This window comes from Octopus bimaculoides, chromosome 1, assembly GCF_046866305.1.
Source record: "Octopus bimaculoides isolate indiv1 chromosome 1, ASM4686630v1, whole genome shotgun sequence".
NCBI lineage: Eukaryota > Metazoa > Mollusca > Cephalopoda > Octopoda > Octopodidae > Octopus > Octopus bimaculoides.
Window position 1 is genome coordinate 194,348,024 of NC_142928.1, and position 17,500 is coordinate 194,365,523.

The window sequence follows — 17,500 nt, forward strand, 5'->3', positions numbered from 1 at the left end:
CAAGTATTGGTGATTGTCCCTATTGAAAGCTTTCCATTCCAGGTTTCTTATCTACCCTCTCTGTGATGTACCACATGAGGTGGAGGTTAACATGGATAGATCTATTTAGGATGGTGCATGTTTGTGTATTACTGACCAGTCTATCAATGACAAGCACCGATCTCCTTGCCAACAGCTTGACAAAATTCTTGTAATTTGCATTTAGCAGAGTTAGGGGCCTAAAGTTATTTGTTTTCCCTTTTGTTCAGGTCTTTCCTCAGCAGTACCACAACACCTTGGCTCACCGGACTGGAAATTCTCCCATTTTGATGCCAATTGAAATAGACAAGAGATCACCAAACAAGTCTGGCATATGAAAATAAAGCTTGAAGGACAGACCATCCAACCCTGGAGACCTTGTGCAGTTAGCCCTTGTGCAGCTAGCCCTTGAGCAGCTAGCCTTTGTGCAGTTAGCCCTTGTGCAGCTAGTCATTGTGTTATGTATGTCTTTGGCTGTTATTGGCATTTCGCAAAAATTCTTTCTATATTAAGCAAAAGGCCTGAAAATTTTGGGTAAGGGGCTTGTCAATAACACCAACCCCAGTGCTTGACTGGTACTTATTTCATTGACCCTGAAAGAATGAAAGGCAAAGATGACCTTGGCAGAATTTGATCTCACAATGTAAAGCTGGAAGAAATGCTGCTAAGCATAAAAATGATAATGATGATGATGATAAAAGTCTGGATTGCTGGATTGCACTGAAGTTGAAAGAAATTAAAAGGTGGTATTTTAAAGAGGCATAGTGAGTCATGAATAAATTGTGATTTGAAGAAGAATGTTTAACTGGTATGAAAACAGTCAATCTAACCTGGATAGTTTGTGGTTTAGGCCTGTTTATTTATATAATGGAGGGGTATAAATGGATACAGTGGGGCTGCCTCCCCTTTCTTTACTTAATCTTCCTTAGATAAGCAGCTTTTAATCATTATCAATATTTTTTTTATTGTGTTTGCAACAGTTAGAGAAGAGAGATGAGGCAAAGGAGAGAAGTGAGGGAGCAATGAATATGGGAGGGAGAGAGAGAGGGAGAGATAATAGCAGGTGATGGGTTGGGGTGGCAAAAAGGAGGTGAGGTGAATAAAGAATATCATATGTGACATTTTAGAGTTTCAAAGGAAAAAAAAGTGAAAGAGATGAACAAGAAGGTGGTGGTGGTGGTGATGGGTAAATTAAAACTGTGGTGGAAGAGATGCATGGAGGTGTTGATTAGAAAAAGGTGTTTACTTGGTGAGATGGATGAAGAACTATATATATATAATATATTTATAAATGAATAAATAAATAAAAGTATAAAATAAATTGAAATTTTTTTCTGAAAATCTTGTGGGCCAAATTTTCCCAACTTGGTTGTGTGTTTGAGCTAGATAATTTATGACTAAAGAATCTCTGAAATATACAGTCTTTGAGATATTTACAGAATTATTTTGGTTTGAGTAAAAGAAGAGGAACAAAACCTAAAAGAAAAATTACATTTTAATGATAACAAGAGTGACAGAGACTTACCAAGATTTTTGGTGGAAAACCCAAATAACCAATGAAGTTGGTAATGCAATGGTTCTGACAAATTTCTTCTTTTCACTGTTAATGTTATTTTGGTTCTCTGAAACTACAAAAAAGAAGGATTACATGAGAATGTACATATCTGATTTACCTATTTATTTCTCATTTAGTATCTTCAATTGTTGTCAGGTGATCTGCCTGTCCATCGTCATCATTGTTGTTGCTGTTGTTGTCACTATCTTCTTTGTCATTGTTATTGCTATTGTTGTCATTATAGCCATTGTCGTCATCATTGTTTAATGTCCATGGTCATTGACATGAACAGTTTGATAGGATCAAATGGCTGCAAAAGTTTCATGCCCTGTCTTCTTTAACATGATTTCTATGGTTGGATGCCCTTTCTAATACTAACCACTTTACAACATGTATTTGGTGCTTTTCTTGTGCCACCAACACGAATGAGGTTGCCATGCAGCTTGCAAGACTTTGAGCTTTGAAGGAAAAGGGGTGGGGAAACTATGCCTTAAGAATAAGGAGCAGAGAGTGGTAAAGTATGAAAGAAAAAGACCAGAGCAGAACAGGTTTCTAGATGTAGAGGAGCTATAAGACTGTTCGTGTTTTAGAAGAGAGTGGTGGGGCTGGAGAGTGATTGAGAAAAAGGGGTGATGAAGTGTCAGAGTGGATTTTCAACATATGAGATGGGTAGAAATCAGTGGGGCATAGGTGCCAGGAGTGAGTGGAGGGAGTAGGGCATGTCTGATAGTGTGAAGCAGCAGAACAGAAATGATGAGATAGTAGACAGGAGAAGAACAAAAGAGAGATGACATGCTGTTGAGTTGTTTGCGGGAGTGGATGGGGAAGAGAGAGGCAGGTGCAGTGTATGAGGTGGGTGAGACATATGGTGGGGGAGGAGAGGAGAGATAATTTGATGGCATGATGATGGGGTGGTGATCAGTGAAACTATGGGTGGAGAGAACCAGGAAAATTCATCATTTTAATTAAGAGTAGTTGTATTCTTTCTCACTATGATTCTGTCCTATGTAGGGGCAGTGGAACATTTTTGGGTTATTTTTATTTAGTTTACATTGATGGCAGCTATGTCGGTGGGAGGTGAAGTGACTGGGTTTTCCAATAAGTGTTATATGTGCTGCTGCTTTGATATTTCTAACTTTTCACCAGAATTCTCTATTAATAATGGAAATTTCATAGTCTTTGAACTTTCTCTGACAATTTCCTGTAGTGGTAGAATTCTGTCTTTCAATGATAAAGATTTAGTTGTTTGATCAAGTGAACTACCTGTTATTGAAGAAGTAAGTAGCTGAGAAATCCACAAACACATTCACCCTAAAGGTAATTCTCAAGCAGAATCAACACAACACAGAGGGTGACAAGACTTCTTTTTGAATTACAGGTACACTCCACCCTACTCCTGATGGACTTCTATACAGTTTCCATCTGCCCAATTTCACTCACAGCATATGGATCAACCTGAAGTTATAGTCAGTGATATTTGCCCAAGATGCCATGCAGTATGATTGAACCCATGAGCTTGTGGTTGAGAAGCAAACTTCTTAACCATTCACCCATACTATGCTTACCCTCCTGTTATAGAGAGAGAATGCATTTGTTAGACCTGTAGATCTGCAGCCTAAGAGTGGCTGCAGATCTTATGTATTAGATATTCTTGAGTGTAATTAATTTCTTATTGCTTCAGATATATTATCTTACCTTGAATGAAGGAAACTCATCGTTTAAGTAATTTTATTTTCACTGATATTTGGATTCCTACTTTGGTGCTAATCTTCAATACAAAAATGCTAGTGTATGGTTATCTAATACTTCATCTGATATATCTTCTTTCAACAAACTGTGCTTTTATTGTAGTGACTCACTGAAACACAGTGGTTTTAAGGATAAGATTCATCATCATCATCATCATCATCATTGTTCAACGTCCACCTTCCATGCTGGCATGGGTGGGACAGTTTGACAGGAGCCGGCCAGGCAGAAGCCTGCACCAGACTTCTGTGACTGTTTTGGCAGGATTTTTACAGCTGGATGCCCTTCCAAATGCCAACCACTGGACCAGATGCTTTTTAAGTGGCACCTGCACTGATAGGGTCATCAAGTGCCATGCAAGACAAAAAAAAAAAAAACTTTTGAGAGAGGAGGGGGCATTGGAGGAGTTGATATTGTGTTAGATGATGAAACATTAGAGTGAGACAGAGACACAGATTATTTACAAAAATAATAATGGTGATAATGGTAATGATGATGGTGATAATGATGATGGTGATAATGATGATGGTGATAATGATGATGGTGATAATGATGATGGTGATAATGATGATGGTGATAATGATGATGGTGATAATGAGGATAACAACGACAATGACGATGATGATAAGTAATGATTTTTAGACAATGAAAAATAGAAAAGCAATAACATACAATTTTGTTCACTGTTTGGCATTAATGTGCATATAAGATATAAGATTTTAAAAACAAATACTACTTGATTAAGTTTTGGTCATACACAGAAATTTGCTACAAAAATACTAAGTATTAATAGCAAAAATCTTTGATGGATATCTGCATTCAATTCTTTTTATTTATTTTAACCTTGTTAGATAATTTGTATTTTGAAAATGGTTTTCAAAAGTATTTACAGCTAATGATTAGGTTTCTGAAGATGAGAACCCATTTTTAAATAGCATCAATATACTTTCAAAAATCATGAAAGCTATTTTGACTTGAATTTGTCAACATGTATCTGTTTCTAAAAAAATAACAATATCAGAACTTCAAAGACATTTGGAAGATGGTATGATGGTTGAAATATTTACATTTCTGAAAATGTGAATGTATTACTCTAGAGGATTCAGTCATAAATAGACATTCTAAGCCAACATAACGCAGTTGCCATAAACTGAATTAGTTTGTTAGGAACATACCCAACACTTATGCATACACACATGCATGCACACACACATGCACATACACATATACATATATGTATATACATATACATACACACACACTCACATATACATATATATAAATAGGAAATAGTGGCACAAGGTACCAATGTTTGCTGGAAATAGCAGTTGATAACCATACGGTGCTATATAAAGCTGGAAAACGATACTATTGTATTGTAATAATATATATATATAACATTTGGCCTCATCGAAGCAATGACTAATGACCGACACCTTTGGAAATAGGCTGTGCTTGAGAAGATCCGACAAGCCAAGTGAGACCATAACCCGTGGCCTATGCAAATGGTGTAACCAGCCCACTTATGCGTACCTTTCTTTCACTGGATACTAAACACTGCTTGCGAAGACTTATTGAGGCAAGTGAAATCGAAATCAAATTCACTGACGTGGCCGATGACAGCACCACCTAGCTGGCATCCGTGCTAGTAGAATGTTACGAGCACCATCTGAGTGTGATCGTTGTCAGGGCTGCTGACTGGCTCTCGTGCTGGTGGCACATAAAAAGCACCATCCAAGCGTGATCGTTGCCAGAGCACCTGATTGGTGTCCATACCGCTGGCATGTAAAAAGCACCATTTGAGTGTGATCGTTACCAGCGTTGCCTTACAGGGGCCAGTCCGGCAGTACTGGCATCGACCACATTCAAATGGTGCTTTTTACATGCAACTGGCATGAGAGCCAGTCAGGCAGCACTGGCAACGACCACGCTCGAATGGTGCTTTTTACGTGACACCAGCACAGGACCAGTCAGGTGGCATGGGCATCGAACAAGCTCATATGGTGCTTTTTTTCGCAGGTGCCAGTCAGGTGGTACTGGCATTGGCCACGGATGCATAAATATATCTATCCATCCATCTGTTTTCTCCAGCCACTCTTCCTGGTGGTGGTGATGGGGGGGGGCATGAAGAGAGTCTGCATGACCAGCTCTTCTTTAGGGTCAAATAGGAAGCAACAGTCATTAGACTTTCCAGCTGGATCCCTAAGAGTGACCAACAGAAACGATGGATATTATCTGACTATCTCATCCCTAGGTCTCCTGCCAGTTGGCTTGGCTTGAAGAATCCTTCTTGCATTTCTTTGCTGTGACATTCTAATCACATGTCTGTAATATCAGAACTGTGACCTCTCAGTGCAGGGAAGTTGTGGCTCGCCTTAAAAAGAGACTCCCTGATTTCTGAGCAATGCACCCTGTCAAGTAATGTTAATATGCATGCGTGCACACACATACACACACACACATGCATACACACACATATGTATATATGAATGTATGTGTGTGCATGTGTTCATGTGTGTGCATGTATGTGTGTGTGTGTGTGTGTGTGTGTGTGTGCGTGTGTGTGTGTGTGGTGTGTGGTGTGTGTGTGTGTGTGTGTGTGTGTGTGTGTGTGTGTGTGTGTGTGTGTATGTGTGAGCATATGCATTTCTTAGAACATACGAAGCTAAACAGGTTTAGTTTACAAACTCTGGAAATCTTTCATTGTTATGGTTGAATCCTATCAAATAGCAACAGATGTAAAATATCTCTTTATCATCTGGAAATGTAAGTTACACACACACACACACACACACACACACGTACAGAAATATAAATAAATAGTCATATACAATCTCTCATACACATACACTTAGAAAAATATATCTTACACACTTATACCCAAACATAAAAACACATTAATGCTCATTTATATTCTTTATACACACACGTGTGTGAGCACGCCTGTATGTGTATGTGTATGTGTGTCTGTGTGTATGTGTGTGTGTGTGTATGTGTATATATATATATATATATATATATATATATATATATATATATATATACACATATATACACACACGTAACAGATCTTTTACTCAATGACGTCATTGGTGGTCAGGTTTTCAGCCAAAATGGCAATCAGCCATTATATATGCATTTTCTTCCTTTTTTTTTCTTTCACTGACTCTCTCTTCCACAATTCCTTTCTACATGTGTACTTCACTTTCTTTTCTTTCTTTATCATACAACCATCTTTCCCCGTTCTTTCATCTCCCACATTCTGTCTGTCTATTTCTTTCCTCCTCTCTTTCTATATGTATGTATATATATATATATATATATATATATATATATATATATATATATATGTAGGGAGAATTCACTAAAAAACAAAAGACGAAGACAGATTGTGTACACAACAAACAGATGTATTAATTTAATGCTCAGGACGTGAAAAAGTCTTTAACGTTTCGAGCCTACACTCTTCCACAGAAAAGAACACAGAAGGAAACAGGGAGAGAAAATAAAGAAGGTGTAGTGGCTAGCGATCTATCATGGCAAATGCCAGACAGATATATATATGTATGTATGTATGTATACACACACTCACATGTATATGAATATATATATACATATATTCGTGTATATACACACACACACATATACACAGTATGTTTATCTTTCTTTCTCTTCGTCTTATCTTTCATCTCATTTAAATTCAAAAATTCCAAATGGTATCATATTGTCAGCACTTTCTAAAGATCTGTGAAAAATAGGCTTTAGATCACAACCACTGTTAAAAAAGAAATACAGATCCTTGAGAGGTGCCACCATTTGTTTTCTGTTTCCTTCTCGTTTTTTCTTCTCAAGCATCAATGATTGTGTTTCCCACACACACATGCACATTATAAAAAGCAAAATCTCATAATTTCATACACGTTTCTCACACATACACATCATCATCATCACTTAACATCCTACTGTGTCCATGTTGGAGAGCAGCCTTGGAAAATGAATTGGCCTGCTGTGACCAGGGCTCTACAGTTACAATATGGGGCCCTAACCAGTAGATGATCATAGCTATACATGCACACACAAATACATAGTGAAATAAATTGCACAAATTTTACAGATGCTTTCTAGTTTCATTGTAAGCTCTACAGCTGTTTCTAGAATTAAAATACAAACTGCATCATCAATATAATTAAAATACAAAAATATATAATTAATAGGCACAGGTGTGACTGTGTGGTAAGAAGTTTGCTTCCCATCCACATGGATCTGGGTTCAGTCCCACTGCATGGCATCGTGGACACTTGCCCACGATGCCATACATATATATATATATATATGTATATAAAGTTATGTTGTTTGTCTTGTTTTTCATTTGTGTCTTTCATTGTTCAAAAAAATAGCTCATGTTCCATGTACTCGTACTTTGTATCTTTTTATTGTACATGTTTCGTGACGTCCTGTGTCCACATATGCATTTATATATACGTATAGATGTAAGTATGTACATATACATATGTATATATGCATACATATATATATATATATATATATATATATATATATATATATATATATATATATATATATATATATATATATATATATATATATATATATATATAATCCTTTCTACTATAGGCACTAGGCCTGAAATTTTGGGAAGGGGACTAGTCAATTACATTGACCCCAATGTTTCACTGGTACTTAATTTATCGACTCCAAAAGAATGAAAGGCAAAGTTGACCTTGGCGGAATTTGAACATTGAACGTAGTGATGGGTGAAATACTGCTAAGCATTTTGTCAAGCGTGCTAACAATTCTGTCAGCTCACCATATATAATATTATATTACATTATATATAAATAGGTGTGTGTGTGTGTGTGTGTGTGTGGTGGTGGTGTATGAAAATAAAAGTTGAACATGACAGGGTTTGAACTCTGAAAATAACGAAGACATTATCTAAAATATAATTCTGCAACAGTAATTTGGTAAAGTTTTCACGCATCTTAATGTAATTATTTGAAAGCAATCTAGAAAAACATCTTACTCTAAATTTTCTTTACATTCTTCTTCGAGTTTCATTGATGTCGTCTGTCGTCAAAGTTTTGTTTAGCAGACGATAATTTATTGCAAAAAGCGCATGCGTGAAATGATGAGTGATATAGTAAACAAAAAACAAAAAAACCCAAAACTACTTTTCACTGTCCAACTACCATCGCCATCTCCTTTAAGTGATATTCCTACTGACACCACCACCACCTAAATAGTTAGATAGATAGATAGATAGATAGATAGAGAGAGAGAGAGAGAGAGAGAGAGAGAGAGAGAGAGAGAGAGAGAAAGAGAGAGATAAAGTAAAATTAAAATGAAAATTATTTTGAATGGCAAATAACTTGAATTGAGTGCGGTGGTGGTGACGGTGGTGGTTTTTGCATTTTAATTACTTTATTGCCCACACGCATGCGCATTTATAATAAATTATCGTCTGCTCGATCGAAACTTGTTTTCCTTCAAAAATATGGACAGCGACAGACGTCAGAGAACAAGTAGAAGCACGAGAAGAAGAAGGTTTAGGGTAAGGTGCCTTTTATGTGTTTGTTTTAATGACATAATTGTATTCTCTGAAGACCTTCTGCTGTTCAACTCTCTTCAGAGTTTCTTGGCACCGGTCAACAGACGTCATCGTGGCACAAATGGAGAAATGAGAAAGCTTGGGACATGGTGGTTTTACGTTGTTTTTTTCTTTTCAATAACCGTATTTGTCAAAATTCTACAAATGTACCCAAGCAGAATGATATTATAGGTGATGTCTTTGATTTTATTCCATAATTACGATTGTTCATTTCTTGGTAAAAAGGAAAAAATTGTTGATAACTCATCAAGAAGACGACATAAGAATATAACTTTTTTCAGAAATGTTGTTTCTTGAGATTGCTTCTTCGGTGCAAACTTTTACAGGGCGGTATGTGTGTGTTTTGAGGGAGATGTGGCAGTTATTTTAGCAACAAGTTAATTCATATAAAGAGGGAATCAGTCCCAATCAGAAAAACACTAAACTCAAATAATCGCTTTATTATATAAGCAACAATACCTCCAAATTGAGATTAGCAACAAAACACTGTTTTAAACAGATTTCTTCAGTCTGAATTTAAAGTTATTTCAATGTGCGACGGGAAAACTTCCAGTATTTTACGCAGTCATTGATTTGGTGCAAGTAAAGTTAAGCAGCTGGTTAGAGTGGTTTCATGTAGCTAATATTACCGTTTTATTACTTTTTTTGGATCTTTTTTAAAACGGGGGCCACATTTTTCATTAACGAAACACTTTGAAACTTGGAACACTGGTAGAATGTGTCATATAAAACATCTTTTTCTCTTAGTCTTCTTAAAAAAAAAAGAAATCCATAAATTATTCCATGTTAAAGTTGTCGTATTTCTGTAATTTCAACCAATCACTGACGTCCATTCAGACGATATACATTAAGTGCCGACTACATAAACAAACGATTCTGAAACAATTAACCCTAACCCTAACCCTAACTCTAACCCTAACCCTAGGGTTAGGGTTAGGGTTAGGGTTAAAGCAAATTTAAAATGAAAAAAGCAAATAAAACGAAGGTATGGAGATTAAATACGCTTTACATCGCTTAGTGAGCCAAAGGAGTAAATGTAAACAACTGAATACTTGTCAGTGATTGGTTGAAATTATCGAAATAAGACAATTTTTTACATGAAATAAATTCGAATACAAAAATATTTTTCTGTTCTATAACACAAAATAGATAAGTATACGAAGTTTGAAAGTCTTTCGCTACCAAAAACACTACGTAAAACATTAATGAAAAATGTGGCCCCCGTTTTAAAATGATCCCTTTTTTTTCCCCCAGACACTATCATGGTTTATATTGCTACTCATTGTATGTTTGATGCTGAAATATTTATCGAGAATAATTAATCCAAGAGGTTTTTGTCGCGTCCTATATTTTATAAAGAGAAAATGGTCGTTATTATATTCATGTTAAGTTGATTGATTTTGTCAAAGCATCAAACGTGGTTCAGTGGTTAACAACATTGGAAGCGACAGAGAAATATTGGTTTACAAGTTCAGATTCAGTCCTAACCACATGTAACATATACATAATAAATATCGAATGAACGAAGTAACGTCTGCGTCAGGAAAAAGGAAGGGTCTCTAAAAAAGTTGACATCGATCCCTTTAGTCTAATGGAGCTATCATTGAAGTCGTACAATACTTGGGTAGGCGATTAAACTCAGTGAGGAGGGAACGGTTGAACTTTTGTTTGAAAGTTATCATTAATATAAGAAATAACACGATAAGATACAATTCGTCGATAAACATTTTTCAATATAATAATTAGTCGTAATTGTTTGTTACACATTGTTGTCTAAAACATGACAATTTAATTATATTAATAGAGCTTTAGTTATAATCACTAAACAGTGAAACGTTATTTGTAATAACTTTGTGGATGGTGGATGGGTAGATGTTAGAGCATCAAAAAGATTGTTGTGTGACATTCCATCACTTTACGTTTTGAGCTCAAATGCCGCTCTGCTGGTGATATGCACTAACGTCTTCCCCTCAAAATTCCCGTCCTTCTGCATAAATTACAAGCCATGTATAAAGAGTATCTCATAAAGCCTGGTTACATTTTAAAAGCAAGTAACCAAGATTGGAATATAAATGGGCCAGTGCCTACGATCTTGTAAATTACAAATGAAAAATGTTCCCCATCAATATTAGTAATTAAATCAAGGCGGCGAGCTGGCAGAATCGATAGCATACTGGGCAAACTGCCTAGTGGCATTTCGCCTGTCTACGTTCTGAAAATAAGTACCAGTTAATCTCTGAGTTTGATGTAATTGACTTAGCTGCTCCCTGAAATTGCTGGCCTTGTGCTAAAATTTGAAACTAATATTAGTAACTATAAGTATATCCATTTATTTAAATGAGATTATCTTCTCTCGTCTGCTCCAAGTTGTTTCTATGCTTGTTTATCCAACTAACTATATTAGTCATCATTAGCAGTGTGGATTTCTAATATCTTAATAGAAGTATTTTGATTTGGCTTTAGCTTCTCCAAGGAGAACCTATACCTGTTCACTTAACAAGCTAGTAACGACAGCCAAATTTCTCTCCTACTGTATTCAGTCATCTTAAAAATGAGGAAGGATACATTAGATAATGTAGTCCTGGAAAACCCTAAATATGAGATGGTCATAAGTGGAACGTTATTGATCATAAACTTGTTCAGTCAGGGCTGATCTGAGACTAAACAGCAACATCAACAACATGATAAATAAGGGTTTTGATGATAAAGACCAGACCATTAAGAATGTCATATTACACACACACACACACAGTCACCATATCTCTCTCGCTATTGCTCTCCTTTTCATATCTTACTCACTAGTGTAGCTTGTGGGCTGCCCGGGGCAGCCCTTCCGTTTACCACCCCATTGGCTTCAACCACGGCCTCCAGACGACTTCGGAATATCCGGCAACTCTTCTGGACAATCTTTTGTTTAAGTTGCCTTCAGTTCATCTTTGGTGTTACAAGGAGTTTTGTTGGTCTCTTGCTCAACTGCACCCCCACACATAATAATCAAGAGGGTTGCAGTGTGGGGAGTTAGGTGGACAGATATTAGGGATGATGTAGTTGCAGAAATTGTCTGACAGCCATGATTGGGTTCTCTTTCTTGTGTGGTATGGTCACACATAGGGTGTTGCCATACATAGGGTCTTCCAGCAGCCACTCTGTTGACCCAGAGCAGCACTACCTCCTCCAGGCACTTGATGTAGGCCTCTGTGTTGAGTCTGAGGTCATGTGCAAAGATGAATGGAGGTATAATGTCGCCATCACTCGAGATCACTCCAAACACCATGATGTCGACTGGATGTTTGATTTTTACCACTCTCCGTACATGTTTTAGAGACACAGCAAGCCAATGGTTGCTCTGTGTGTTCACCATCTGTCCATACTGGAGCTTCTGGCATGAAAGCCAAGCAGTACAGCATGTTGTCTCCAAATTTCTGACAGAGTGTAATGGTGCTGTTTTTCTCACGGATAGGGCCCAGCTGACCCTATTTTACTGTGTAGTTAATAAAATCAAAGACAAACAATATGCACATGTGAAATTAAAAATATAAAATGGCGACAATTTACCCATCACATCCTGGATATAATATGTGGCCGATACCAGTGTCAGCTGACTGGCATGTAAAAAGCACCCACTACACTCTCAGCGTGGTTGGAATTAGGAAGGGCATCCAACTGTAGAAACTTTGCCAAATCAGATTTGAGCCTGGTGCAGCCTCCCAGCTTGCCAGTCCTCAGTCAAACTGTTCAACACATACCAGCATGGAAAACGGACGTTAAACAATGACGACATTGGTGATGATATATATGTGGGTCTTCTTGACACCATTACTTCTCATAACCTATATATATATATATATATATATATATATATATATATATATATACATGCATACACACACACACACACACACACACACACACACATGTATGTATTTACATACATACATACAGGATATTATGTTTTATTGGTAATCCAAATGTATTCCACCTCTTGCTACCAGTTACAAAATTAGCATTTCATTGATATTCTACCCTCTTTACAACAACAACAATGGCAACAACATCAACAAAGACATTTAGTAAATGTTGTAATTTGTCAGTAACACAATTCTTATCTCAGTTGGATATCTCATGGCACCATAATGATAGTTTCAAGAAAGGTTATTTAACTACCCACCCTATTTAGTAATTTCTTATATGATGCTAATAACTCCCTTCCCCAGAATTCTACAACATAAAACATACTTTTGATGAGATGAAACACCAAATACGCAATGATAACTTACATTATCAGAATGTACACAACATTACAGGAAGTTTGAAAGTTACCTTGTGGAGGGGACAGAGCAACAAATGGTTTGACTAAGGAGCCTCTATCTGAGCTTAGAATCTGCTGAAAATAGCAGCTAAATGTCTTTCTCATGACATTCTTGGAATACAGGGCTACAGGGCCTCTGTGAGAAATTTAATCTTTGCGATACCAACCTGGCTGAAACTGGCTCTGGCTCTGAGTACAAATGTCTTGTTTTCATAAGTTTTGAATTAAAATCTTCCTCTGAACCTTAGTCACAATTTATGTTCCTAACACTTGCTTAATGATAACTAAGTTATTTTACTAAATTCTTTGTTATATTTAAAGTAATTGAAAGAAACACAAAGCATCTCAAAATAAATACAGTAATGAAAGGGTTAACCATACAGAACTGGTATGTTTTCAGATCCCAGGAAAGGACCTAGAAGGCTGTAAGTTTTTTGTTTTTTTTTAAGGAAGATATTCATGGTGAACTTGAAATCTGATAGATCCTCCTTGGTCTGCTTAATCAGGACTGCCTTGGAGCTAAGTATAGATACTACAACAGCAATAACAACAACAAGTCATAAGGGAGCTTGTACATGATTGCTCAACTTGCTAGAAATAACAGCTAAATATTCCTTTAATCACTACTATTGAATCTAAGAAAGACAGTAGATAATATGGTCCTAGACTCTTTGAGTATAAAAGATATGAAATGTCTTTGAGCATAGATCTGTTTGATCAAGGCCTAACCTGGGGTTAACCAATGACAAATTGATAAAATGTTTAAAACAAGATCCACTGCCATCTCCATAGTCTACAGTTTATAAAACTTTCAGTTGTCTGATCTCATTTGAGTTATCAACCTTGAGTTAAGCTTTTAAATTTTAAATGTCTAGAGGGACATTTTCTCTACTCATTGCTTGGATAATCCCAGTTAATTGAAGTTATTGAACACAGCTATATGTGAGATCCCACTTTTGGAGCAAAATATTATGGGGTTAACCAAGCATTGAACTAATCAATGTAGCAGAGTTACTAAATTCCAATAAGACTAATTTTAATACTGTTTATTTGACTCTCATTACAATATATTCATTTACTCATTTATAACTCACATTATAATAGTAACCTGGTAGTTCTTGTATGGTTTTTAACCTTGTACCATTGTGTAAACTTATGTACCCCTTCCCCTCTCATGGAGGACGTTAAATGATGATGATGATGATGACAACAACTATGATGAGTTTATGTCTTGACAATTATTTACATTTTAATTTTTTTTAAATAGTCTTCAGCTACTTTCATTGGCAGATTGAGAAAGGAAATTAAGCGAATCCCAATGAATTCTTAAATGACAATGAAATCAGTCAGTTTGGTTCCCATCTGAAGCAGCTGAAAAGAGCTTCTTGGACCTAATTTTACAGTGAATTAAAATACACTCCCACTTTCTCCTTACTCTGTGAGTGTGTGTGTGTTAGTGTGTGTGGTGTGTGTGTATGTGTATAATAATCTTAGACACCAAACGCCTCTTACGACTTGTGTCATGTGTCACAAAACTTGCAAGACAATACCTGGACTTGAAAGGCATATGCTAGTTCACAAAAATATTCCTTCAGAATCAAATTCCAAAGGGCAAAGATATAGAAGAAACTTGAATAATATCTGTCACTTGTGTTTCAAACCCTGTCAGTTGGCAGCTGGTCTTAAAGGTAATCTAAGGGCTCATCAACGGAGTGATTGTGCTGTGTGTGTGTTGATGGGATGGCTATCATCTGTCAAGATGAAGCAATCATCATATATATATATATATATATTTGATAATAGCCAATATAAATGCTGGTTTGTTGGTTGGTTAATTTCTTTACATTGTATAGAAAGGGGTGAGAGAGAGTAAAAGAAAGATACAGAGAAAATTAACATATGAGGTGTAGGATGAATGCAAGTATTAAGCTTGGTGGTAGGTAGTGAGTAAATGTGCACCCATGTGTACACACATACACACGCACACACATATACAAAAAGAGTCAGTGATGCAGTTTTGTTAACTCTTAAGAACCCATCTGTTTCTAAGTAGGACACCAATAAGCTGAGTTGATCTGACTTCATGGTTCCTTCTATGGTGGGGAGTTGATGGTAAGATATAAGGTACTTGTGGAGTGCATAATTAGCCAGTAGTTTCTAACAGTGTGGAACGAGAAACTTTACTGGAACATATGTTTTCATACAGAACAGAAAATGCCTTGCAACTCACATTTTTTACAACCATTTCTTTGAAAATACAGATTAGCCATGTTTCTGGTTTAGTTAAATATAGTTTAACAAGTCTGGTATAAAATTGTCACATACAAGGTTATAGATGTTCAGAGAGGGAACACTTTGTTAAAGTTAAAGACTGGGATGTATTTTATTGACAGCCAGAGGGATGAGAATCAAAGTTGACCCTGCAGAGATTGATCATAAAAGGATATAACAACTTAGTATAAAGCATTTTGCTTGATGCTCTACTGGTTCTGTCTATCCACATATACTTCAAAATACAATATTTTTACTCTGTTACTCTCTTACCTGCTTCAGCTCAATAGCTGTGAACATGCTGGGACACTGTTAGGAAACAATATAATAACAGTATATCAAGTCATCATGTCATAGGATAAGAATGATAAGGTGTGTTATTGCAAGTGTGTGTGTTCATGTCGAGATATCACATGATGGTTGTAACTGGACATCATCATACAAACAAGGTTGTTCATTCTCAGTCTTCGTTGAAAAACATGTTTAGCTTTGTGGAAAAATGCATTACTTGGAAACAGAAGGGGCATCCAGCCATAGAAAATCTGCTTCAACAAATTCTGTCTAACTCACTGGAGAATGGAAAAGTGGATGTTAAATGCTGTTCTGTTATATTTTTGTCTATATATTACCTATCAACACCCATTTTGCCACTTCCTCTTCCCTCTTTATCAGCACGCACACACACATGAGCACATGCACACATACCACACACATGTGCGCATGCACACACACACACACACACACACACAATCACACAAAGTTTGCTCCTCCCTTTCCCCTTCCCTATGTACTCATTCTGGACAAAACTTAGATGAGATAAGTCTTAATGACCCTCATAAACACATTTATTTGTTTTCTCCTCTTTGCATTCCTTATCCTGTCTTACCTTTTTCTCTTTCCCCTTCTTTCATTGTGTGTGTGCGTGTTTGTTAAGACTGGTCCCTTTGGTGGTGATAAGCATTATGTGGTGGTTATGCCCTGTAAGGTGGTTGGCATTAGGAAGGGCATCCATTTGTAGAAACCATGCTACATCAGACTGGAGCTTCAAACATGAAGTGCAATGTGTTTGGGAAAACAATTACATTTATGCATATACACAGAAAAACAGTATGGGTGAGAAAGCATACATGTATGTGGGGAATGAAATCCAGGAGTTCCTTCCGTAATTAGAATAAAATTAATTTTAGAATGTGTACAAGGGTAGGTATATCCAGCCCATACCAGCATGGACATCATCATCATCATCATTGTTTAATGTCCACTTTCCATGCTAGCATGGATTGGACGATTTGACTGAGGACTCCAGTCTGATCTGGCAGAATTTCTACAGCTGGATGCCCTTCCTAACGCCAACCACTCCGAGAGTGTAGTGGGTGCTTTTATGTGCCACCGGCACAAAGGCAAGTTACATGGTACTGGCAACAACCATGCTCAAAAAGGTGTTTTTTACGTGCCACCTGCACGGGAGCCAGTCCAGCGGCACTGGCAACAACCTCGCTTGAATGATTTTCTAATGTGCCACCAGCACAAGTGTTAGAAGGCAACGCTGGTAATGATTATGCTCAAATGGTGCTATTTACGGGCCACTAGCATGGAAGCCAGACAGCTGCTCTGGCAATGAACACGCTCGACAGTGCTGTTAGTGCTCCACTGGCGAAGGTGCCAGTCATCGAGTATGGTTCAATTACGATTTCACTTGCTCCAACAGGTCTTTGCAAGCAGAGTTTAGTGTCCAATGAAGGAGAGGTTGGCATGGGTGCCAGTCGACGGATTCGGTTTGATTTCAATTTCAGATTTTAAATGTGGAAGTTGTTCTCTGCACATTTTCAATGTTTATTGCTCCTGAGCATCTGCCACATACAAAAACTAACTTCCTAGTTAACCTTCCTTTGATATTGCTGCACCTCTTATGTATCTATAGCTTACACTGGGTGCATCTTATAGAGTTTCTACGTACGCCATTTCTACAGAT

General features: G+C 36.9%; 1 protein-coding gene across 13 annotated transcripts in view; it reads right to left on the reverse strand.

Annotated features, from left to right (window-relative positions):
• The window catches only part of LOC106871616 (E3 ubiquitin-protein ligase TRIM45), a 253,827-nt gene that overhangs the window by 223,598 nt on the left and 12,729 nt on the right, over positions 1-17,500 (reverse strand). For all 13 annotated transcript variants that reach the window (XR_016244666.1, XR_016244694.1, XR_016244668.1 and 10 more), the window contains exon 2: positions 1,544-1,646. The gene's annotated coding sequence lies outside the window, so the exon portion shown is untranslated. The remainder of the gene's footprint in view (positions 1-1,543; positions 1,647-17,500) is intronic.